This window comes from Rhyacophila brunnea, unplaced genomic scaffold, assembly GCF_057557595.1.
Source record: "Rhyacophila brunnea isolate RB1 unplaced genomic scaffold, BYU_Rbru_1.0 scaffold_2, whole genome shotgun sequence".
Lineage (NCBI taxonomy): Eukaryota > Metazoa > Arthropoda > Insecta > Trichoptera > Rhyacophilidae > Rhyacophila > Rhyacophila brunnea.
Window position 1 is genome coordinate 2,760,533 of NW_028232859.1, and position 27,703 is coordinate 2,788,235.

The 27,703-nt window shown below is 31.2% G+C and overlaps 1 protein-coding gene across 4 annotated transcripts in view; it reads right to left on the reverse strand.

The window, feature by feature from the left end:
* The window catches only part of Ctr1A (Copper transporter 1A), a 46,399-nt gene extending 19,433 nt beyond the window's left edge, over positions 1 to 26,966 (reverse strand). The window contains exons 1-2 of one of the 4 annotated variants that reach the window (XM_085946505.1): positions 26,692 to 26,966; positions 25,618 to 25,721 (exon numbers count right to left, since the gene is read on the reverse strand). The gene's annotated coding sequence lies outside the window, so the exon portion shown is untranslated. The remainder of the gene's footprint in view (positions 1 to 25,617; positions 25,722 to 26,691) is intronic. The other 3 variants (XM_085946503.1, XM_085946506.1, XM_085946504.1) reach the window with 3 other exon arrangements.
* Positions 26,967 to 27,703: the final 737 nt, after the last annotated feature.

Consider the following 27,703-nt stretch of genomic DNA (forward strand, 5'->3'; position numbering starts at 1 on the left):
ATTATCTGTTCTGTGATACCAGAGTATTCCTCGCGGGGTTCTGCGATAGCAAATTTAATATATAACGTAGGTATCTACTAAAGTTAATCTGTTACCACAAAAACGTAGCATTGTCAAATTTAATTATACAATTGTGAGGTTTATCAAAAAAAAGTTTTAAATAGGTATTTAGTTCTTGCGAAGTTGTATTTTCTGAGAGTTTTTTCGGTGTTTATATATTGTAGCATTACAATACATCGGAGCTGTTGAATAGGTACTCAATTTATTCTATGAGATGATTGTATTAAACGTAAGATACCTAGTCAGAGTACACGTTTTATAACTTTGCACTTTTTACTACACTGATACGCCTCTTTGCCTGATTACCTCGCATAAAATTTGATGTATTAATATATTACGTAGTAATACATAAATAAATAGATGATAATATATGTAAAAAAAATATTTATAGAATATATAAATCAATTATTTTTTAGATTGATTCATACTAGTTAAAATTTAAAAAAAATGTTATTAAAATGTTCGTTAACATAATTTTACTCCCTACTTTAATTATAGTTTGTCAATTTATGGCTACGGCCGTATGTGGTAGCTTAACCACTGGGAAATGCCAAAAGAAATGGCGTATTTCAAAAAAACACTACCTTATTCTTAGGTCAATAATTATTATAAAGCAATCATTATTCGTAGGATGTTTATCACACTTGAATGGTCAAAGACATAGCTTATAATGAGTATCTTTAGAATTATCTTCAAATGTGTTAATCTTGCCGATTTTTTGAATAATAAAATGCCTAATTCTTGTCAAATTTGGGATCACAGAGATTATCAATATAATTTTTTATCGTGAATATTTTACTAAAATTATCTCGTCATAAATTATACCAATGGTTTTATAAATGCGTTTAAAAATTAATAAATGTAAAAAATCTTAACACCACTGCACATTCATGTACCGAAATATGACTATATTCTAAAACATTAGAGCGAGAGGCTATGTAACAAAAATACTTTATGCAGTCATCAAATGTTTAAAATAAATATAAAGGATAATAAGGCTTCAAAATTATATAAATATATTATCTACAACGTTTAAGGAGTGTCCAGGATCATGGTTTGAAAATACAATAAAAACTCAATTTTGACCTACGACAAGCATGTCCCCCCTTAAACATAAAAATTCATATGAATAAATAAAGCACTTGATAATTTTGAGTGCTTGAATTGCATATCTTCTAATATCTGGTGTGGCGTCGAACATGTTCCTTGCACTTTGACTTCGTTGCAGCATACATAGAAAATCCCGCTTAGGATAAATAGGTAGTAGAAAACGGAAGTAAAACAATCATGGCCCCCACATCCTGAAGCGGGCCCTCATTCGTCACGTCGTATCGTAGAGTCTACGTTACGACGTATTGATTCTCTATCCGCTAGCTATACACCGACGATGGCCGTGCGGCTTACGCGTCGGCTTATAATGTCATGGATCCCAGGATCGAATCATGGGTCTAGCAAATACACAATAATATTGTTTTCCAATGTGTGTTTGGAGTCAGAGTATGGACTTAATATGTTGCCCAAGTGGCGCAATTATAAAATAAATTTTAAGCTTTGATTCCATTCCCTGCGGTGCTGCGTAATCTGGTTAGGGACACGTGTAAAAGCAGCGTAATATTGTGCTGATAAGTGAGAATAGTCAACAGGTCAACAGGTAGGTACAAGTCTTACAAACTGAGGTATTTTATCGGATCTATAAAAAAGCGATTCGCCGAAACTTCCGCCATTTTGCGGTCACAACGGGTGATAGAATGATTTTTACTCGGCACGTATGCATGCTCAGTTACTTCAGGCAGCCAATGAGCATTTACCACCTGGGTTTTCCTCTAGGTGGTCAATTTAAACCACATTGTACAAATTAGTGTAATAATATTGTGTGAAGCAGCTAACTATAGCTGCTTGTCTGCTCTTAGGACATGTCTAACTTATTTATAAAGATACATTGTTGTCTCAATTGCCTACTTAATGATGTAATTCTAGTTGAATCGCATAATCATACAATCTAATAATTTGTATTGTTCAGTCATGTAAATAAATAAATTTGAATTTTTATTCATATTCAGGAGGTACGACAAAAGTATAGTTATGTACAGTGGCGGCTTGTCTATATGCACTGCGGAACTGCAGCACCCACAAGCAAATTGAGAAAAATGTAATATTATAATATACATAAATTTATGTATATTATATGAAAATATCAATATTATTTAAGTATGTAATAAGCTCGCCCGCGCACCGATATATCCAATGCCCAATAATATTATCATACACCGCGGTAGGTACCTACTTGATTTTACACAGTACCGTTTCCGATTGAATTTTCTCGAGTTTACGAAGGGGGGCGCGGGGTGCGGGGCTCGTCGCTAGAAGCTTAATCAGTACTGCGGGTCAGACAGTCCGATTTCAATATTTCGCCCATAGACTAATATACTTTCGCCGTTTCTGCATCGAACGTAAGCACGCCCGCCACAGCAAGGAAAGAAATATAGCTATAATGATTTATAAACATTGTTAAAAACTATTTCTGCAAGCAATTTATGCAAAGTTCTTTATTTTAATTATTAATAATTCATACTCAATTTTGATGTTAATAGTAATATAATCAACCGCAGCACCCCCAAATATCTTATCCACGAGCCGCCACTGGTTATGTATGACAACTAGAATGCCACTTTCAATATATTATATGTTCAGTAAGTCTGGAGAAAAATAGAAAAGTTTAAATTCTTCCCAGATCCATCTAGGACGCGAGTTGGGTTGGATAAGAATTACGTCCCTGATAAAAACAAAAAGGTTTCCCCGCGTGAATTATTAGAATATTCCAACATATTACATAATATTGCAAAACGTTCCAGTATTACCAACTCTCATTGACAAAAATATGTCAGACGGGGTAAAGAAAGAATCTATTCGACAAATAGACAAAAAAACAAAGCAAGAATTTTCTCTTCTTGCCAAAAAAACTGTCTGATCTTTTATGACAACTAGCTAGTTTATAATATTGAAAAAGGCCAAGCCAGAAGCGATTTTTGCAAACTAAGTGATCTGGCAAGAAGTACGCAAAATTGCCAATGAGATTGGAAGAAATTTTTGACCTCTGGCCTATGAAAGGAGTTATCAGAAGTATTTTCCAATTAGCAATAATATTGACGATTAAAAAGTAGTGCATAATCAATGATACTACATACATCAGTTAAGGATAAACGTAATGTAAAATAAATTATGTTATTATATCATTATGGGGAACAAATACTCCAATTGATAGCTAATAATTGTATTTTTGTGGTAGGTACTCAATACTGTGTCATACATGACAACAGGTTGTGCGAGACCACATATCTTGACAATAACATATTTAAACATCACTTGATGAGAGTTTTACACGATCTTTTGAAGTAACTTCAAAATTTTTTGATCGTGTACTCCTACGGCAGGGGTCGGCAAACTCTTGGACCAAAAGAGCCAAATATGAGTAGCACGACGGTAAATTTTTTTTTCGAGAGCCATACATATGATAAATATTATATTTAAGTGAATTAATTACATGTTATAATTATTTATTTATAAAGTTAAGAACATTTCCCGAATAAAACTAACATAAATATATTATGTTTTTTATTGTTGAAATTATAAATATGCTTTTTACAGAATATGAATTACACACGATTTTCACGCATTCCTTAAAAAAACTAATGTGAACAATGACCTTCCTTGCATTTCTTTGGACAGTCTCTCTATGTTTGGTATGTAACTTGTAGTTCTTAATTTCAGGCACGTCTCCAATTTCTCATTGGTTAAAAATAGCAAATTAATGCAATTTGTTTCAACTACTTAGTTCGGAAATGGTTCGGAAGGCTATTCCATGTATTAAAAATCATAGTATCTACCTTACGAAGATCTTTTAGAGCGCTTCATGTCTTGTGAAATTAAATTGCATTTTTCTCTCTCCAAATCTTCAAGTTTGATGGCAAGACCTACAAAATTGGAACTCCATAACTTTTTGGTCGTTAAATCCATCAATTGTATCTAAAAAGTGCTCGTGTCCAACATCAAATGGAGAAAAATTTAATTTGTCGACATTTGCAATGAGCGGATTTAAAACAAATGCTAAGGTTTGTTTACCATTTTAAAATTCTCAATCTCGCATAATATATTCCCTCATATTTCATATTGCTGTCCTAAAATAATCAGTGCTAATGAGGGCATTACTATTATCAGAGTTATTTATAGTATTTTCAAACTCTATTTATATTTTTCTGTTTTATTTGTTTATAAAAATCTTAGCGAAAAATGTTGTATTATTTAAGAATATTTTTCACTGTATGTGTTGTACGTGACCTTTTTGCATTCCAAGAAACGGGACATTTTAGTAAACAAACGACCTTTTTTTGCATCAAGCATCACGGAGGAATACTTATTAGACTCGTGACAATGTCATTATATAATATAATAAGACAAGTGTACACATCAATGACAAATAATTAAAATTGTGTATTTTGTAAAAATCGTGAATTGGGAATTTGGCACGAAAAGAGCCGCACGCCAATACCCAAAGAGCCACAGTTTGCCGACCTCTGTCCTAAGGTATAAAAATGAAATACTGCGTGACCCCTAAAGTAGAAAAATAAATTATACATATATTAAAATTTTGGATTACAATACTCGCTGATACTGCGATTCGAAAGTCTGGTTCCAAGATTAAGTTATTTCGACGTTCGGTTTTAATACCCGACATTACAGAATATGATACGTTGATGTGCTTACTAAATTTGGATATGCACTCGATTTTCAATCCATTGTAAAGAGATTTTTGTTGAAATTCGTGTCAAATGTTGTATTATGTATTGTATCCTATTGTCAATATAAAATTATGAAACTTCGTCGAATCACGTATTCCACTTTGGAGGCGTCCCAGTTTTCGCCTTTCCACATCTTGAGGGCTTTGTTTTTCAGCTATTTCGGCAAAAAAATGTACTTAACCGTGAAATTACACGAATTCCGTTCAGAATCAGAAGGCGAAGGATTTTTTTTTACCGAGAAATCAAATTCACATTTATTTATTTTACAAAATATAATGAACATGACAAATTATAAATTCAAAGCGTTCACGACATGACATAAAGTAAATGTTAACTTTAAAATAAAAATACTACATAATGTGAGTAAATAATACAATAATACGATTAGAAAAATAAAAATACATGTAAGCACACAGAGCGAACTAGCATGGTAGGCCCTATTTTAAAAACGTATAAAACAACTTCCACCTAAATTCACCCTCATGTAAGTGGAATATATCAGTATCCGAAGCGATTTTATTAAACGTAGTTATTGACCTCCCAATTGGCATTACTAATGGCGGGTTAGTTCTGCACCTTGGGAGAACAAACAACGGATGCCCCCGATTTCTAAGACACACATCAGACACACAAGCCAATACCACCAAGAATGGCAGAGTTTCCATTTACGCCGCGTATAAGTCATACAGGATTATCCATTAAGGATAATCCTGTATGGATAAACATAAATATAAAACATAAATTTCTTTTGGACCCTCTCCACCATAAGGCCGTACTTCACCTGACAATAGACCTTTTATAGAGAGATTTAATTTTATTAGGTCTCTCAGACAATTTCTCGATCTCTCGAGAATATCATTGATGATTTCTCGAGAAATGAAAATTTTTGGAATTTCGGAAAATTAATTTCTCGAGCTTCGAGATTGGCCTTTTCTGATTATATTCTATACTGTCATGCAACGGATTCAGTTTTTTGCAATAAAGTTATTTATAATTCTAATTTTACCACGTTTTTATTAGCTCGTATTCTTGTTTGTCCAGTACAAATTTTTTCTTGTTTGTCCAAGATTTGTATTGGACGATTGAAGATCTTCAACTAACTTCCCGACTAGCTAGACATTTGAAACTTTTCGAATATATCAGAACTCGAAGACAATGCATTCTTTTGATACTTTTAGCCATCTTTAAGCAGAATTGAATTAATTTTCTGTTAATTCTGTTTTGTATGGAAAGTTATTTCGAAAAAAAATCGGAAAAAGTAAAACACTATTATTGGTTGCTAAGGGCGTCCTAGCAACTAAATTATTAATATATATGTGCGTTACTATGGAAATTAATATGAAATGTCAAAATGACATTTCAGTATTCTAATTATTTATTATTATTATTTAAAAAAAATATATTTATTCAGTATTTCTATCAAGTACAAAAAAAGTATTTATTAATAAATACATAGAATTGTCAAGTTTATATGATTCAACAGAAAGTTTAAAAACGTGGTAAGTATATAAAAATTTATTTTTATCTCGTAATTATTTATCTGTATGCAACATTGTTTATTATTTTAAACACCGGATATTAGATTGCACCACACACTTGAATGAGATAAATTATTTTCACAATACATTTTATTATATTTATTTGCTAATACAATAAAAGCATTAAAACAAAGCAGGTCGATAAATATATAAATGTAAATATTGCATATGCCAGAGACAAATCAAATCAGTCATTCGATACTATTATTTGGTATCTATGCATGCTATACTATAATAATTATAAATAATACATTATGACAGCAATTGCCAACCGATAATACACGAATCACTAAGTGGCACATCATTCGATCAAAACAGAATTAAGTATTATTTGTTATTTATTTTGAAAAAAAAATTCTATTGATATTTATCGAACAATAATTAGACTTATAAATTAATGTATTTATAAACTTACTGAGAATAGAATTGATAAAAACTCAAAACCTAAATTCGCGGGACTTTTTTTTTTTTCAAAAAATGACAACACTAAGAAATATTCTATACGCGACAAGGGCGACTTCCTGTTGTCGCCTAAATAATGTTGTCTACAGTAATTATATACTTACACATAATAAATACATACAGAGTAGGGATTGCAATACCGGTATTTCAAAACCTGTATTCTATCGATCCGTATCGATACGTATTCTATCGATCTATCGATACCGAAATACCGGTTTCAAAAATCCAATATACCGAACTTTTCGGTATTATGAAAGCATACACGTTTATGTTTTTCGAAAATTAATTTAATGTTAGATTGTATATCAAATTTGATGTATAAGTTTTATGCTGCTTAAACAAAAATATATTGACTGAAACCAACTATGTAAAGTTAAATAATATTTAAAACAAAATCCCTCAAATATACTTATTGAATTGTCGTGATGAATTATTGACATATTTCAAAAAAAGAAAACATTCGTGGCAAATATTTCCAATTATTCTATAACTATTGATCCAAGGTTAATAGTACACCCGACAGACGTTGAATATGAGAGAGATTTTCCTATACCCGGACTTATTATAGTATTTTCTTTCTACTTACTTAGTACTTTCCTATAGTATTTGTAAAAATGACCAGTTCTAAAATATTATGATCTACCTATACCTACATAAAGGTCAACATAATAAATGTAGGTAGGTAGGTAAAATAGTATGTTAAATACATGTAATAGTTATATTTATTTATAAGTAGGTCTACTTACTTTTTTCTATAATACCGGAATTGATATATTCATTCGGTATTGCAAACCCTAATACAGAGGGACTTAATGGTTTGAGAAAATTATTCATCTACAGTGCTATGTATATTAAGGTAGTGTTATTTGGAGAATTTTCTTTTTGTAAATCAGCTGCATGTCAGGTAGGTACATATAGCTGCGTATGAATCTGCATATACCTTGAAGCGGAGGTTATAAAGTCATCTCATATTATATGTATCGCAGGTTGGAATCCCGTAGCTGGGTCAAATGCATAATAAGTGTTGGTTTTTTTTTCAATCAAAGCCCGAGACAAAAAACGTACAACTGAGGTTTGAATATAGTAAACTTGAGAGTCCCACAATGGAAATAGGTATGTATTTACTAAGACTCAATTCATGAAATGTCACAAATCCTTATAAGCTATTTACCCATCGACAAAGCAATGCAATGGAATAAGTTTGGTTGAGAAATTCCACGCGGTCTGCAACAGAAAGCATTTCCAGGAAATACTCTGACGTCAGTCAATAATCTGATGCCTGTATCAGACAGGCTATAGGTAGAGGAGGTGTGCGTTGTGGTTCATCGAATAAACCTAATATATTAAGAAAATGCTAAGGAAACAACCAATCCTGGTGTCGTTTTGGAGTCAAAAAGTTTGCTAAAAATCTTCAATCTATCCGTGGCTTTATCCAACTGACTTTCTCTTAGGTATGCTTACATACTACAGTCTGCAATTAAATTAATTGAAATCTTTATCTAGCTACGTATTTTTTTCCACTTATACGAGGTATAAATGAGAACTCTGCCATTCTGGGCAGTGTTGTCCTGTGTGTCCCTGATAACTATAATAGAAATAGAGACCATCAGTAGTTTATTCTCCCAAGGTGCAGAACCAACCTGCCACTGGTTATGCCAATTGGGAGGGCGATAACTATGTTCAACGAAATTGCTTCGGGTGTTGATATATTCCACCTACGCGAGAATGAGTTTAGGTGGACGTTGTTTTATAAATTCTTAAAATAGGGTCTGCTTAACTCATCCGGTGTACTTCCTTGTACCTATCTAATTTATCTACTGATCTATCTCTTTTTTATGTAATACTGTTTTATATATCTTTGTTTCTAAATGTCATGTTGTGAACGTCTTAAACTTATAATTTGTAATGTCCACAATATGTTTAAAAAAAATGAAAAATATAAATGAGTAGGATACAGCTCGAAGAAGAGAACAATTCTGCTCAAATCTAGTCATAAAGCGGTACCTAGTGACCGCTGAATCAGCGGAATTCTGAAAAAGTTCTACCGAAGTACGTAGCAACGCACAGGACGAAGATGAACGGAATCAGATTATGGGTGCTTTGAATTGATCCAAATTTGTAAATGATAGTGAGATATTTGGGAGATGGTTCACCATCGCTTGTCTGCAAAATAAAACAGAACGAATGACATTTGAGAGAGGCAGTTTAAATGATTGCATTTTATTGTTGATAAAACCGACTTTATTATACTCGCAATATTAAATGTATTTTTAGTTAACAATACACTACCAAGTATTATATTTGACTATCACTTTCACAACAAGCAGAATAACGGAGATTTAAAATAAAAGTAAATAATTGCGATAAGTTTTGCAGAATACATAGAATTTATTTTATTTTATCTAAAAATGAAATTGATAATAAAAATAAATCAATATAAAAATTTAAATAAATACTAATACAAATAAGAAGTTTGGCATTGTTATCGTGTGTATGTTTATTTATTATACTATTGTTATTGTTTGTCTGTCGTGTAAGTTAATCTATATGCACAGCAAACATTAAGGGTTATTTAAGCAAATCGGTCTATAATATTATTATCTTCTCTGTATGTATTGATTTAGCATTATTGATAAAAACTATTTACTTACTCGCTTTTCTGCGAAGTGCTTCAAAACTGTTTAACTTCAAATTGGATTAAAAGAAAATCGGATTAAAACTGCATCATTATAAATTACCCCATAGGCGCAATGAACTGGACAAACCGCGATTAAAATTTTTCAGCATAATTACAAAGAAAGGAGAACATAGCGATATAAATACATAGGTACAATTTGACTTTTGTACCTCGGAGCCACTGTGTCGTAATGAGGGTCCGGATTTGTATGCAACAAAAAACATGGATATATGCATGCACGTATGCACTTAAAATCAATAAAATATGCACTAAAACCGAAGAAATATGCAGTTAAAAATTGACATTTTTTGTGGGAAAAAATTGTAAATACCCACTTTACCCAATATTACTGACAAAAAATCGAATAACTAGTTAATAATTGTTCAACATAATACGATATCAGAACAAAAAACACAAACAAAGAATATAAAGTTAATCAATTACAATTTTCAAAATAGTTTTTTCACAAGTACCTACAAATAATTGAATAATAAATGCAATGTAAACCAATCATAACTTAAAAAACAAAAACGACACACTTAACTATTCCTAAATACTATTTTCTGTTTTTTGCCCGAAAAAAATTACAACATTTTTTTTAAATATTATGCTCTGGTATAAAAATTTTCCGCATAGGTATCTGTCAGTATTTTGTTTATATGCGGAAAACTACCTCTCAACGTCCACTTGGGCAAACTTTAAATAATAGTGCCCGAGTTGACTTCACTTTTTCCACTGATAAATCCACAGCTCGGAGATGGCATTAAGTATGCAAGTGCATCTAAACTATCTTCCTTCCTAACTTAGTTATATTTCGATAAAATAATTTAAAAAAAACTAAAATTATAAATTCAAAAGCTCTAAAATATGCATTTATTTATGAAATATGCACTAATGTCTCAAATATGCTCTAACGTCTCAAATATGCATTTATATGCACAATAAAATTTTATTTTTGGATTCTGTGTCTTTCAAAACAGATTTCTGTGCAACTCTCATAGCTGTGCATACACCCTAACAAAACATGCACTAGCATATAAATCCGGGCCCTAGTCATAATTAATATGTAAGATTATGCAGAAAGTGGGGTAAGTAACTACAGGTTTTAGGTCACGTAGGTTCTTTAAGTATCATAAATCTTTCAAAGACAATTCACATTTTAAGTTTATTTATAACAAACAATTAATGTTTATAAATTAGTCTTTGTATTTGACAATGAAGGTTGCCAACAGCTCTGTAAGGATGTTCAAAAAAGAATCGCCTTATAAGTTCTGACGAAATAAACATAGTGAAACAAAAATCACATCACTTTAGAGTTAAGACAATTGAATTTCCTGGCGGTAAATATCAGATTTAGCCCGGTCACACCATCAAGGCCGGAGAGACGGGTGGGAGGAAACAAGTCTCGATAATTGTGTTCCGGTGGCCATTGGTTCAAAATCACCCTCGTTGAGAAACAAACACACGCAAGTGAAGCACTGATATTTTTTGAACATTATGATACATAAGCTCTCAGGAACAGACATTACGATTAAATATAATTACTATGTTTTCTCCATATGATTTTATATTTGGATATTGGCTTCGACACTGATATAACTGAAAATGAGACACTGTGCATAATCACTGAGTAACCTACGAGTTTTATTATATTTCCATATTATTTACCTCTTCATCTATATAATATTATGGTGCACGGTTGATGGTCGTTTGTTTATGGGGCCTATGGCATATGGAAGTAATTCCAAAACTCATAAAATGTTGGTAGGTAGACTCAGTACAAATTTATAAGACGGATTTGTGTAGCTTTTAGTGCTCAAAAATAATAGTTTAAACTAAAAGATTACATACAATAAAATTTAATTAAAATAACTGATAATACCGACTATTAGTATCGGCCAATGGGTAGCCATATAAAGCAAATTCTATCGGGTAACAAATATTATGTTGGTGTTATTGACCGTCTTAAATATTAAATTCACCTCTGTCTACATAAGTAACATTTTACAGGAAAATTTTACTAGCGCGCCCCACTTTTGAGTAATCGTATTTACTGATCAGTTAATTAAAAATTTCCGTATTTAGTCATATTGAAGATTTTTTAAGCTTTTTAATCTGCCAATGAAAAATTGTCATATCAAAATCTTTGACTTTTAATCCTGATAAGTATCTATGTAAAACTACATTTCCGAAGTTGCTCCAAATTCCATGTGATATTTTATATCCATGTAATATAATAATATTTTATTGAAAATATGTAGGTAGTTAGGTATACAATAATAGATACTTATATTTACGGTATATACAGCGCAGATATTTGTTCAGAATGTAACACAAAAAGAAATAATAATAATAATGATATCTGAATAGATTCGTTCTGATAAAATAAACGATAGTTCGATATCTAGATCTTGAAATAAGAAAGTCATGCATCCACAAAAAATTAAAACCAATACGTGATCGAAAGTCACTAAAAATACAATTTAAAACTAACTATTTCTTTTATTCAACGAATAATTCACAAGATTTAAGAATGTACCATTCTGATTATTGAACATAAGTACATAATTTTGAAAAACACTTTCTGAGAAAATATATTATAACCAATAGAAAAAATCTTTTTGAAAAAAGTAAGCCACCCCGGCAGTGAATCGAACCCTGCATCTCCTGCGTTTACGCCCCGTCCGTTGCATTTACCTCTATGCTACGCAGTGACATACTTATTGCGACACATTTTAACTATTGGCCTTTTTTAATACCTACTCATGAGCGTTCTTCTAAAGTAAGCTACTTTGACAATCGGTTTTTGTTTTATTAAATCAAAGTAGATACCTATTACTTCAATTACTAACCGACGTCGTGGATTTCTCCAATATTTTTAATGATAATATATTTTCTCAGATAGTGTTTTTCAAAATTATGTATGTTCAATAATCAGAATGGTACATTCTTAAATCTTGTGAATTATTCATTGAATAAAAGAAATAGTTAATTGTAAATTATTAGAAACTTACACCATAAAAAATATTGGAGAAATCCACGAAGTCGGTTAGTAATTGAAGTAATAGGTATCTACTTTGATTTAATAAAACAAAAACCGATTGCCAAAGTAGCTTGATTTAGAAGAACGCTGATGAGTAGGTATTAAAAAGGCCAATAGTTAAAATGTGTCGCAATTAGTATGTCACTGCGTAGCATAGGGGTAAATGCGACGGACGGGGCGTAAACCCAGGAGATGCAGGGTTCGATTCCCTGCCGGGGTGGCTTACGTTTTTCAAAAAGATTTTTTCTATTGGTTATAATATATTTTCTCAGAAAGTGTTTTTTCAAAATTATGTATGTTCAATTATTATTCCTTCAAAAGTGCTTATATTATATATACAACAATTATTACTCTTCAAGAAAGTAAACATTATTAATATTTTTTTTGTTTAAACAATGAGCTATACATGCTTGTGTTTTTAAGCTGATGTTTACGTGGTTCCTCAGGATTTTATAAAATGTTTCAAGAATTCCGCCGAACAAAAACTGTTGGAAATCACTGGTCTAACGGGAGTAAATAATGAATAATATTATTTCAGGGTCTGAGACCACTAGGGGTACAAATACATCAATGGCTAAATAGCGTAAATTGACTTCATAATTGATAAATTATTTACAAAAAGATATTTAAAGTAGGTACCTAGTCTTTATTACATAGGTAGGTACTCTTAAACTTATTTAAATTATATTTTTTAATATTCAATACCTACTGAATATACGCAAAATTTTAAAGAATGTTGGATTTTTATTATTGAAAACACAATCAAATTAATTAAAAAAACCCACAGAAACGAATCTATTAGAAAAAATCCTAAATAAAAAGTTGAACTGAGTGAAATTCGAACTCACACATTTCACTACTTCTCTTATTGTTTGTTATATTATACGAGTATGTATAATAAGTTCAGCGGCGTGTTTAGTTACATAGAGGCCGACGCATTGACTTATTTTGAGGCCCCCCACAATAAAAACATGATATTCTAATCAGTTTGTGAGAAATGCATATTTTCTAAATTTCAATATAATTTAATAGCTTTGGGGTTGGTTTTAACTCTACGGATTTTCGGAGGCACCCTTTTAAATTTTCTAACGAATCAGTTGTATCAGTTTCGTCAAATAAACGCACTTTTGAAGCAGTCCATTCAAGAAACGTACATTATCAGCAGCGACTGACTAAATTCAGTTAAAACAACAAGAACCACACAATATAATATTGCCACACATAAAAACCGCTAAAATTCACATACAATAAATAAATTAAATACAAATTAATAATTTTAGCGATCTGTACTTATTTACGGTGTGTTTTGGAGGTCAACTTTTGATATAGTGTTATTCAAATAATATAATATGCTGGCATATTGCAAGACATTCTAATATAAATTGTATAAATCAAGACATGTCGCTATTCTTACATTGACGAACGTATCCGGATTTTAATTTTATTAATATCTATAAGTACATAAAAAATATTGAATTTTAATATGAGTCTATATTACTATGACTATCGGTTTTGTGATTTTCAGGTGATCGATTGAGGAGAAATGGCAAATTTTCCGTGAGGAATATAATAGTTAAACGGAGCAAGCAGTAGCGATTAGGGAATCCAATCCCGGGATTTCGGGATTACAATTTGACAATCCCGGGATTGGCATTTTTTTCCATTGTTAATATAAAATTTTTATAGTTACAAATAACATTGATAAAATCGGTCAAAAATAAATCTAGTATAATTTATCCCATTTAGGACATTTATTGTTAATTTTCTATACGTTCAATTTTGGAAATACACAAGTTTAATGGAGTAAATAATATTGTAATATAAATAATAATGTGAATTTAATACGAGATTGCTGTTTCTGATAGTAAAGACTTAATGAATGGGTTAGCGAGATTTAAAATAGTAAAGCAACTAATCATGGTGTACTTATGACTATATATCGGGGACGTATGGACACAATATATCGGGTGAAAGTTATAGATATACGATATTGCTATATTATGTATTTGTACTTGATAATGGCCTTTGCAACGAGCCAGAAACGTCGAAGAAAGAAGTACACGCGATGGAAACCCAAGAATCCATTAAGATATTTATTTTTAAATAATATATTATAAATTATGAGAACTATGTCGAGATGTGTCACTGTAACTGAACGACAACTGTAGTGGGGAGTTAGGCCCATTTTAGACGGGACACCGGTGTCGCGCTCGTATTAAGGAGGCCTTTATATTCGAATAAAGGGGCCTTTGTATTATGTTTATGAACGCCCCAGAGATAATGAGTCAACGCGTGTCCGGTACACGTTTCCGTCGGCCGCTACATTCTCAAGCCGCCGATACACTTGTTTTTATTACCGCAGCCAGTTTTATGTTCTAATTTATAACGCGAAATTATGCGTTGACTCATAAGCTCTGGGACGTTCATAAACATAATGCAAAGTCCCGTTTATTCGAATACAAAGGCCTCCTATATTATATCGAGCGCGACACCGGTGTCCCGTCTGAAACGGGCCTTAGATCATGTTAACGCGCGTGTTTCAACATGTACCAAACCGAAAAAACCGATATTTTCTTTTTCGTTTCGACAAAAATAACGGTGTTTAAGGTTTTCGGTTCAGTTCCAGTTCGAAACCCTGCTATATATTATTTAGTTGTTTACAAATAAAATATTTGTCTTTTTTTCAAGAGATTCAGCGTTGACTAGGTGGCAATATGTCATCCCTTGGTATTCACCACATATAGACATTGTTTCTACGACATTATGGTTCGCTCATATGGTGAGATTTTTCAAGTATGGGTACTGAAATTTACATTTGAGTTTGTGTAAGTGTTAGTGAGAAATTAATTATCGCCAAAGGATATCATAGTTGATACAGAGTTAAATATCGGAATAAATTACTGTTTTTTTATTATTCTATAACTCCAACTAAAATCCTATATCCGTATTGTATGCGTGGAGAAAACAAAATGTATGTACTTATGTATATGTAGGTATTAAATTTTATCGAACACATTTGTGTCTCACGGTCGAATATTTTGTGAATGTTAAAATATCATGTAAAATTTATTATTACGTTTTAAAACCTATGTATAGGTGACTACAAATTTAAGAATATCATTAATAAAATTTGTACCTAGGCTCTAAATATATTTTTTGTAATACGGTAAGGTTTATTTTAAATAAGGAGAATAATATTATAATAATAGACAATAAATTCACACCATAAAGATACGATAGGATGTTTACTGTAATATAAGTTAGTATACAAGCCACATCAACAAGTTATAATACTTATAATTGACAAGCTGAGGATTAATGCAGCCAACTGGCTTTCTGATATCCGATACAGCGAATGGGCATATAACTCCAAAGAGGTAATGCAGTCGTACTAAGGGGTAATGTACCTACTCTTGAGATATCCAGGGGACCGGATGATGTATTTTATATACTTGGAGAAACCTAGTATGTATATCAATGGTTTTATAACTAAGTATTATTTTATTGGTTTATATATATATCAGTGGCGAAGGGTGACTTTTGGAAAGGGGTAGGCTGTGGACATCTGATAAAAAGAGCACACTTGTCAGGTATACTATAATAAGACTATAGAGAAATAAGAAGATAATACGATATTTACGACTAATGAATACACTAATAAATGACAACGACACACTAATTCAATGAAACTTCAAAAACTCGCTGACGACATAAAAATGAGCGATGTGTTTAAATTACGTATTTTTCAACACATTTATACCCATCAAAAATCATTAGATAAAATGTCTTTTTATTTTAGAAATAATCTATACGTAGTAATATTCGATTAAATGCCGTAGAAATTATTTTTTTAAATTATCTAATTATTAATGATTTTAGACAAAGTGCGCAGTCATGACAACAATATTATGCGCGAATGTTTTAGGCTCTGCGAGAGGAGCTTACCTTATTTCATACAATTCGACAGACTTGCGAAGGTTACGAGACTTAAAGTCGATACGAAAAAAAATTAGAATGATTTCACACATAATCGGACCTTTATTTACGTCAAGATAGATGGCGCGCTGTGGTATATTTTTTAATACCTTTGCAGATTGTTTTGTGTAATGTGTAATACTGTAATACATTCGTACATATACGACATCTCTCCTTGGCAAAATAAATTACTTTTATAGAACATAAAATAATGAAGTGATTAAGTATACAAATACCTATGTCAATATGAAATTAAAAAATATTTTTCTTAAGAAGGTAGGCTTTAAATAATCGCCTAGTATGGAGTCTTCGCCACTGATTTATATGTACTTATATCGTTCAATTTTACATATCTTGTGACTTATTTGGGTCTAGTATTTTATTGTTATTATTGTTTCTCTATATAATCAGTGTAATATAATATGTAAGTAATAAGCGAGTTTTTCATGCATAAATAGGTATGTATATCAGTCCTTGATTGTTATACAATTTTGTAAGGTGAGGTTTAATGATTTTTGGCATACAAAGATTTTATTTTTAAAGTGATTTTTATTAGTCGTCAGACAAATGCTTTATATTTAAGATGAAGTGAGCATATCGAAATCGCCTTGAACCAATATAAGACAACGAACTAAATAGTTACTCAAGAAAATCAACCAGCTGGTCATTTATTATAACGAAATCGAAACTAGAGTTAGTGCTTACGTAGTTGTATTTATAATATATAAGAAGTAGGTATAAACGCATTAGACGATGTAACAGATTTATGTGAGTACTGGGAATTGAAATCACACAGACATCATTTTTAATCCCGGGATTACGGGAGTAGTATTTTTTCAATTCCAAGATTAGAGTAAAAGAGAAATTTTACTCAAAAAAATATCTGTGAAATGACTGGAACGGACGTATGATAAAAAATATAATATGCACATCAATGTTGCCATCTTTTCAAAGTGGAATTATAGTACAGAGCCTACAAAATTATATTATTTGGGGGAAAAATATAGTACGCGTTGTTAAATTGTGTTGAAAATGTACCTATAGGTTTTTTGTGTCTCGGAAAAAAATAACGGAGAATTTGAGAAACTATGAGACCCCTTTTTATTTAGATATGTACCTCTTCCGACCAAAAATGCTTACCGAAGAATTCAAAAAATTTCATTTTAAACCAAAGTTAAGGATTTTTTAATACGTTTTTCGAGCATTTTTTTTTCTCTAAATCTTCTTATATTGCGAAATTATAGTACTTTGCACCAATCTATCGAACGAAAATATCGAAATTTTAGTACTTTTTCATGTTTTTTCCGATATTCAAAATTATAATATTTTGGGCGTACTATACCTGTTTCATATCGTACATATTACGCGGACCAAAATTATAGTACAAATACTATAATTATAGTACGGTTGGCAACACTGGTGCACATATAGCATTACTCTTTGAATGTTGATTAAGTACCTATATAACTGAATTGTACTGATTATTATTGTTTGGTAAAAATGGTGGACATTATTGACGTTTGTCCTAGTACAACCAATTGAAGAATTGCTCTTGAGAATGCGTTTTGCTTTTCCACGCTTTCGATTGATAGTGGTTTTATCACAATCAGACAAGATGTGTTTTTTTTCGTGCCAATCTATACGCGAGGTACCTATAAGTATGTACGAAGTTTTATAATAATTTGTGAATATTACTATCCCATAATTCCGTGAAACAATAACAAAGATGAATGGTATTTCCTGATATTTCAAAATAATTTTAATCTCATGTTTCAACTTTTTCAACATAAAAAAGTTCTCGATTCATTTAGTACTGGTCGGATTTTTAGAGATAAAACTGCTTTAGCGATAAATGTGCGAAAAACCACTTCGAGAGAAAAGAATAGCTAAAAATATATTTGTTGGGGAAAAGCAATTGGTTAAAGCTAAAATTGCTGTTCCTAATTTATTTAAAAGAACATTTGGTACTGTTCGGTTAAAGCGGATACAGCGGAAAAAGCATTTTGAAAATAGCCGATAAACTGGATTATTTGTTAGGTTAACCTAACCAAATCTAACCTAACCCAACCTAACCTAAACTAACCCAAACTAACACATAATCCAGTTTATCGGCTATTTTCAAAATGCGTTTTCCACTGTATCCGCTTTAACCGAACAGTACCGAACATTTATTTACAGTAATCTTAGTTAAAACTTAGTAATATTTACAAGCTAAACCAGTCTCATAATTGGTGCATTCATTGCATATAATTGTTTACGTCGCATTCTACCTATTTTAATTGTGTCTTTAGGTATAGGTAAATCATTCTACAGTGGCACCATAGGCGTTTCGCCTGTGTATTGGAATTGTCTGCTGCAATGCCTGATTCAATGCTAACAAACAATACCACTACAACAGCTGCAAGTCGCTTTTTCCGTACCCATGGTGCCACTGTAGAATGATTTACCTATACGACACCAGCCGAGCTGTCATTTCCACATAGCCGCGATACGCGAACCGAAAGCCATTTTGAATCTCGCGAGAATTTATTCGCAGTTCACGATTAAAAAATAAAAATGAACAATTCGATTTTGGAACGGTGCTCATTTTGATTTTCGAATGATAGAAACGTTTTTACAGTAACTGCATGATGTCAAAATATAGGTGGGCAGAGTTGTTGATATTACTGTAAATTAAAAAATATATAATTACTAATAAGGTAAGGTATAATTTCAAGTAGGTAAGAAATTTGAAAAAAGTGTGAACTAATTATTAATACGTAGCTATTTGTTATTTTTCTATAACATAACATGACTCTAAATTCACTATACAAGTTACTCTTATCACTTGCAAAAGTTGGAAGTTCTCTATATAAATAAAATTAATAAAGCCACTTTCTCATTTTGACATGGTCAACATTTCGAATTGAATATTACAAAAAAACAATGATTGGGTAGATAAGTAAGTACTTCTTGTTACATATTTTAATGCATGTTTAATGATAGTATTTTTAATTTACTTTCTAAATTATATCTGAGGAATAAATCGCTGAAGGCCAAAGACTTGTAAGTAGTAAATAATACAGAAGTTGAATAAGAATTTCGTCCGCTAAATATTGATAAGCTGTACGAAATTTTGATATCTGGCGTGGCATTGCAATGGTATTCATGACAGATCAATAATAACGGAAATAAATTATTGTTGCTGATCTGATCTGAGATGAAGTCAATAACTTAACTTGTCTGTGGTGCCGACTCTACCTGCCTATCTCAATTGCACAGTTAAGTTATTGGGAAGGTTTTTATAACATAGTTTGTTGCTATTGGTAACCAGACTAATCAATAATCATGCACACGAGGTTTTTATTTTTTAATTTAAACAATATGTACATAACTGAAATTGAATTTAGAATGAATCTAATTTGAAAAACCGCGTTTGCGCAATAGCAATTATTATTATTTTATATCAGATAGTAAGATAAGCGTGATAATCTGATATTTAGTAGGTAGTAAGTAGCAATAGAAAATACATTTTCACTATCAGTTATTTATCAATTTGTCACAGGTATGAGTTTTTATCAGTGACTGAATAATATTGCAGGTAGGTAGGTGTATGTATATTATACCTGTGTTGTATACATTATACAAATAATATTGTTGGCTAAAGCTGACATTGGATTATAATCTGATGGTGTGTATGTTATGATAAATTTAATGATAAGGATCTCAAGAATTGATATTCTGTAGATTTAAATACATACTTAAACTACTAGGTACCTCCAATAATTACATTCATTACATCGCAACGGTGAAAATTCGTAGTTGAAATGTAGTCGCCAGACGTGTCATTAGGTCACCATAGAACAGGGATGGCGAACTTAAAAAACGCGTGCCACTAGTGGCACGCGAGATGATTTTGCATAACACGCAAATGTTTTATGTTGACGAGGAAAAAAATAGATATACATACTTAATTTAAAAAATATTTTATTTTACACAAAAGTTTTCAGAAATAGGTAAGTAACCTTAAATATTTTTTATATAGTATTAAAAATGCGTATTTTCTTCGGTTTTCGATAATATTTTTACCGATAATATTTATCATGATATCGCAGACGGATACGACGAAAATCATGCATAAATGACAGATCGCATTGTATAAAAAATAATAGGCAGATACTCTTCGAAAAAGCAATATAATTAATTTTGAATTACATAGATCGGTCCTTAGGTTGTATGCGTCACACATAATAATATTATAGCACTGACCTCATAGGGCGGTGGGGGAAGCCGTGTCGCGAACCTCTGATTTTGATTGATGTACAATCATTTTACAATGGTTGAGGTTGAGACCATTGTAGAGAGAGGATGCCTCATCTCATCTGAGCAATTTTGGCGTCAATTTGTGTGTAAAGAACCAAACTAAGTATGTATTATGATAATACTCAAGAAAGCAATTACTTATAATTTTTGAACCTTTTTAATAGAATTCTTATAATTATTTTTTCATTTTTTTCCTTCTCGAAACTGCTCGGCACGTCAGAAAGTCCAAAAATAATATTTGGGAAATTTTGGCACGTGTACATAAAAAGGTTCGCCAACCCTGCCAGAGAATATAGATTGCCCCCAGCAGTTTCGAACCACATTCTACACAGTGATCGATTTCAATAAAAAAATTAAACTGGAAAAAAAACAAAAGAACATTGAAAAAAATCTTGTTTATCTACACATGTAATTTATTATTTATATTACATTTTTGAAGTTAAGTTAGGCCCTCAGGATTAAAGTTGCGACCGAGAATTTTAGAGAAATTTAGAATCTCAATTCCCAGGATTTATTAAAAATATTTCGACAATTTTTCACCACAATATAATACAATTATTAAATATATTATTATGTTGCGATCGAGAATACTCGAAAAATAATTTTAAAAAGTTCAATCACGTTTCTCAAATTTTTTTTTTTACAAAAATGTCGAAATTCTTATTTTTCTTCATTAATAAGTATTAGGAACCTACGCCATAATTAGTAGAGTTCCCCACTTACTTCGATTATGTAATAGGGTTTAAAAAATATTGTGATTCGAGACCATTATCTAACTAGGGCAAACTAAAAATGTATAAGTACATATCAGTAAAATACTTACTACACGGAAAACAGGTTATGTCAGTAATCAGAGAAATGTCATGCTTATATAACATATTTGTTAATTAGTCTATATGTAGAGAACCGTAAATCAGTTTATTGTCAGACTATTATATTTTATTAAACAGTATCCACGTGCCAGTGGGTCTATTCTATGCATAAGGCGGCTATCGACGGTACTTTATCATATTTATGTATTTAGGTATTATAATTGTTACAGTAAGTTAGCCGTCTAAACTGTCAAAACTGTTTATCTCGCTCTACAACTTAACACAGCCAAGAGAGGGTCAGTTAAAACATAGCGCTTTTTGACAGTTTAGTTAGACGGTTAATTTATTGTAACTCATAACCGCCTCAATACATAAATATGATAACTATCTGTAATGCCTATTATGTAATTTTTAAGAGGATTATTTGTTTGTCAGTAGAAAGACCAACAATTGTTAACGAAGTCTTCCATTTCAATTGATTTCAGAATAGATTGTGCACTTTTTATGATTTTTCAACCTGGTGGACCCGACTGTTAATAGAGTGCTAAGTAGTTATTGATTATTTTCGAATCAATGCGGTAACCTGTTCGAAGTAAATAAAGATTTTCGATTGTATAGGTACTATTTGTTTATTGGAAATTAAATTAAATTAATGAATATCGGAGATTTAGTTAATGTATTGCTTTATAACCAACCGGTCTGATAATGTAGTCGTAGTGGGTAAAAATACACGTTAGTTTAAAAAACAAAATATAATATTGTATTTTTAAAAATTACAGAAAGAAAAATAAGTTTAGTTAAGCATTATGTAATTATGATTAAATTGGCATTGCCAATGTGCCAAGTATAAACAAACCCAACACTTGACAACACACTGAACCCAATTCAGATAAACCTCAGAAGAAAACGTGAGAAATTCAATTGAGGTCAACTCTGGGGGCAAAAAATCGTCACATACTCATGCTTGAAAGCAAATCAATATTTTAAATAAACAATATAATCATTATGAAATTTTGTGATTGTTTTTGTCCACCATTCATTTAATTAGGAATAAATTATATTTTAACAATATTACACGCGTTTTAAACGACATCATTTTGTTCTTCACTTCTGTGGTCTCTCTCAATGAAAAATAGGTTTATCTTTAGGACATTCTAACGAATGTCCAATTCAAGATAACCAACTGATAATACATTTAACATAATTTTGAAAAATCTTAGAAAAAAGTTCAGTTGGATAAATAAAATTTAAAAATACTTTACATATGTAGTGGTTAATTGTAAATTTACCAAAAAAAGGACCCAATATTATCTAAATTTACACACTTATATAATTTAGTGAGATATTTGTTGTTTTTCTGATGTCAGTTTATCCCAATTTAGCCTTCTCCGCCACTGATATATTATAACATTATATTTGCGGGAGGTGGCGGAAATTTTCGGCTGGCACCTGGGCGGCAGCCACCCTTGGAAGCTACTGATTTTTAAAGACACAATAATATAGTAAGATAAAATAAATAAAATAGCTACAAACATGTCAGACAGACGTGGACTACAGCGACTCGACGTGATTGGTATAATCGAGCATATATATTATATACTGAAGACTGGATACAGATAAACAAATGAAATGGTATGGTATCCGATTAATTGCATTTATTACTGCATTTTGGTCATGGTACAGTGATAATATTTCACAACTGCAATATTTGCGTTAAATTAATTGACGATTAGGTAAGTAAATGACGATAATTCCTATAGTCGAGTATGGCTGTACGCCTGTCTTGGGTACGTGAGTCTAGGTTCGAATCCAGTGTCTAGCAAAAAATCATGTTATTTTATTAAAATGTATTTTTTTATCCAGGGCAAGAACCCAGCGGGTTGGGCAAATAGGTTATAGGTTACAGCCATCCTTCGTAAAGAGGTCTGTCAAATTAATCCCCACCCTGTGCGGACCCAAGTTCTCTGCTCAGGAGCGAAAATGGTAAATTAATATAGCATTAATCTTGTTACTAAATTTAATCATTCCGTTGAAGTAGAGTAAACAAATCAATTTACAGTAAACAAGTCAGTAGATATGAGAGTATTTACTTATTATCTACCTTTGACAGATTGCAATGGCGGCTCAACGACTTTTTAGGTGGTGGGGTATAGCCATTTATTATTAAATATACCTAAGTACTTACCTAATATCACTATTTATTTTTATATTTTAATATTATAAATTTATTTTAAAATTTGTAATTAGTAATTATTCAACATCAAACCACGTATTTATATAACTAAATTATAATGTAAATCGAATAACAATATTATTGATATCAATAATCAGGCAAAATAATAGTAATATAATAATATACCGTTATCGGTTTTGAACAGCGACATCTAAGCTAGCTCTTTTCACTGACATCTGGATTATTTGAATCCCTCCCCAGTCTACCTATGACTTATCCTATACCAAAGCTAATGCATTTGCATCCTTTGTAGAACGATATTTGTACTGCAGAGACGGAATAGACAGAGTGATCCTGGACAGCGAGAAATAGACACCATAGCTTTCTTAATTTGCACATAGATGTCACTGTGCGGTGTGTATTAATGATAATGAATGAAAGTAGTGTAGGTATGATGCAGGTAGATGTATAAAATAAATTACGTAGATCTGATCCAGATAGGTATGTGGGGATGGCCCCTACAAACTCTAAAGTATAGCCGCCCCTGTCAGATTGCATCATTTGTTTTCATTATCTTATGAAGTAAAAACAGTCGCAACAATGCTATTTTCTTCACACATTTCATTTGATGATACAAAGTAACCGGTAATATACAAGTTGCAGTACTTCATATTATCGTAAAAACTTCATTAATGTAGGCATCAACATGAACACTCAATTTTATTCATACAATGTAATTGTAAGACAATTAAAAAACATTAATGCAATTGTTTTCATGAATAATAAAGACGATTCCACTAGTCTGTGATAGAATCAAACGAACCAAGGGATGATGCAGTGGCGTGTTAAAAGAATCAAATTATAACTACCAATGCATCTAGTAATAATATTGATGTATAAAACACAATTTGTAACTAAAAATATATCATTGAATTTGACAGCGCTCGAAATCGAAAATTTTACAAACCGGAACGCTCGACAATTTTCCAAAGTTATTAACATTAATATGTTAATAACTTTGGAAATTTGCGAGCGTTCCGGTTTGTAAAATTTTCGATTTCGAGCGCTGTCAAATTCAAAGACTTTATAGGGTCTGATTGTGCATTTTGCTTGGTTAGATAGGTTATATAACATTCTTTCCACAAACATAATCTTTCAAACTTCGACGATTTTGTTGTCCCGTTACCAAATGTTACATGTTATAAAATGAAGTAGGTGGTACACATTCATAAATTCAAATTTTGATAATGTATGTAAATGTTCATATCAGAATCCTCTTGAATTAAACCACACAAACATCTCAAAATACCTGCGTTAATTTTAATTCTTAACTTTGACCTAGGAATCTTCAGTAAAGATCTCAGCGTTCTAAAGTCTGTGTTTCGGCACCTTCAAATTTTAGACTAACTGTGTTTATAAAAAAGAAATATTTTTTTTATGAACTAATGTCTCATTACCCTAAAAAAAATCTTTATTATAGATTTCATTTCGACAGTTATAAAATTACACCAAAAGTACCATAATTTCAGAATTAGGTACTGAAAATTTGGCGAGCTGATAAAAAAAAGTTTAAAAGTCCTCGAAACGAAACAGATTTTCTTGTTAAATTTTTTGAACGGAAACCGTAAAAAAATTTTACTCGGAATTCCTCAAATTTTCCGTTGTTGGTACATTTTTGTGATAATTTTTTATATTTTAAAATTCGGTGGTAAAAAGATATCTACTTTTATGTATATTTTATAAAAATAAGTGTGTTCGAATCTCTGTTATATGGCCTACCTAGCACAGGTGGTCAAATAAATTTTTCCACGAGACAGTGCGATAATCTCAGGGATATCATCAACCGGAGCTGTGGTCCGGTGCGTGCTGGTCCAGTACGAGCCCTGGTGATGATACATAATAATATTAGTTTGTACCTAAGTATATATTTAAGTGAATATGTAAGTATAACACCCTTTGATGTTAGATGCGAGGATTATGAAATGTTTTGGGTAATATGCTATACTCGATTTGTGAGAAAATTGCCGCTGGTAGCTGGAGCGATATAAGGATTTTAATTAATACCAAATTGGGTTTGTGGTTGTAAGACAAATACAAATCAACAAAACTAGTAATAAGAAGGTTTATATTGTTTTGCATTAAGTAGTGGATTCTGTCATTGATGGTCGAATCATGTTTATTATTGGTAATGAAAAACAAATTTGGTTATTTTTTGTTTTAATGTTTAGTTACCAAAATTATTTAAACTTATATTAATTTTTCGTTGTAATTGACCATTGAAAATACCTGCAATTCGTGAACGGTGTTAATATCAACACCAATAATAAATTTACACTAATGATTTCATTTGTAAATAAAATCTCCATACTTATTAAGCAAGAAAATATACCTACATGCACTTGCTTGAATTTAAATTCTAAAAAATAAAGTAAGTATGTACGATTGCCACTTAAAGGTATATTATAATTTATTGTTAGGATTCGTCTGACATTTACATACCCAATTTAGATAATATATTATGTGAATAATAAACCTTATCATTAATTGGTTAATGTAAGAAAACTATAATAATATTATATATTTCATAATATTTCTGAATTATCAGTAACATGGTGAATATTTGTCTTGCATTATTATTAAACCAACATTACAATCGACGTAACTGCCTGCATAAACCATAACAATACGGTAGATTTCTATTGGGAAACATAAGTTCATGCATTTTCGCTTTCGATAATGAATTTCAATGCTACAATATAAATAAATATTTGAATTTTATAGCTAAAGCTGTTCATACATTATTTTCAAAAGTTATTTGAATATTTGTTGATAAGTCTAAGGAAAAGTTCTTACCTCAATACGTGCAGCGAACAATAATCGACACTTTTAAGGTTATATAATATGTTTTACACTACTTAACAGTTTCATAAATTAATATTTTAGAAGTCTGTATTTTATTAACCGAGCGTAAATCACACGTACCACTTAAACAGACAACGCGCAACGAATGAATAAACGATTGGAAAATCCTTTCACCTCACACCGCTGATAAAAAATTACAATCCCAACATAAAAATTGACAACTAGAGAACAGTACCATAGATGACAAACATTACATTCCATAGACTAAAATACACTAGTTATAGTGTTGCCATCTTTTTACCACCGAATTTTAAAATATAAAAAATTATCACAAAAATGTACCAACAACGGAAAATTTGAGGAATTCCGAGTAATATTTTTTTACGGTTTCCGTTCAAAAAATTTAACAAGAAAATCTGTTTCGTTTCGAGGACTTTTAAACTTTTTTTTATCAGCTCGCCAAATTTTCAGTACCTAATTCTGAAATTATGGTACTTTTGGTGTAATTTTATAACTGTCGAAATGAAATCTATAATAAAGAATTTTTTTAGGGTAATGAGACATTAGTTCATAAAAAAAATATTTCTTTTTTATAAACACAGCTAGTCTAAAATTTGAAGGTGCCGAAACACAGACTTTAGAACGCTGAGATCTTTACTGAAGATTCCTAGGTCAAAGTTAAGAATTAAAATTAACGCAGGTATTTTGAGATGTTTGTGTGGTTTAATTCAAGAGGATTCTGATATGAACATTTACATACATTATCAAAATTTGAATTTATGAATGTGTACCACCTACTTCATTTTATAACATGTAACATTTGGTAACGGGACAACAAAATCATCGAAGTTTGAAAGATTATGTTTGTGGAAAGAATGTTATATAACCTATCTAACCAAGCAAAATGCACAATCAGACCCTATAAAGTCTTTGACATTCTCGACAAGAGAAGTAAAAACATATTCATTATATTGTTTTTCGTTAAGTATTATGGAACCGTAAA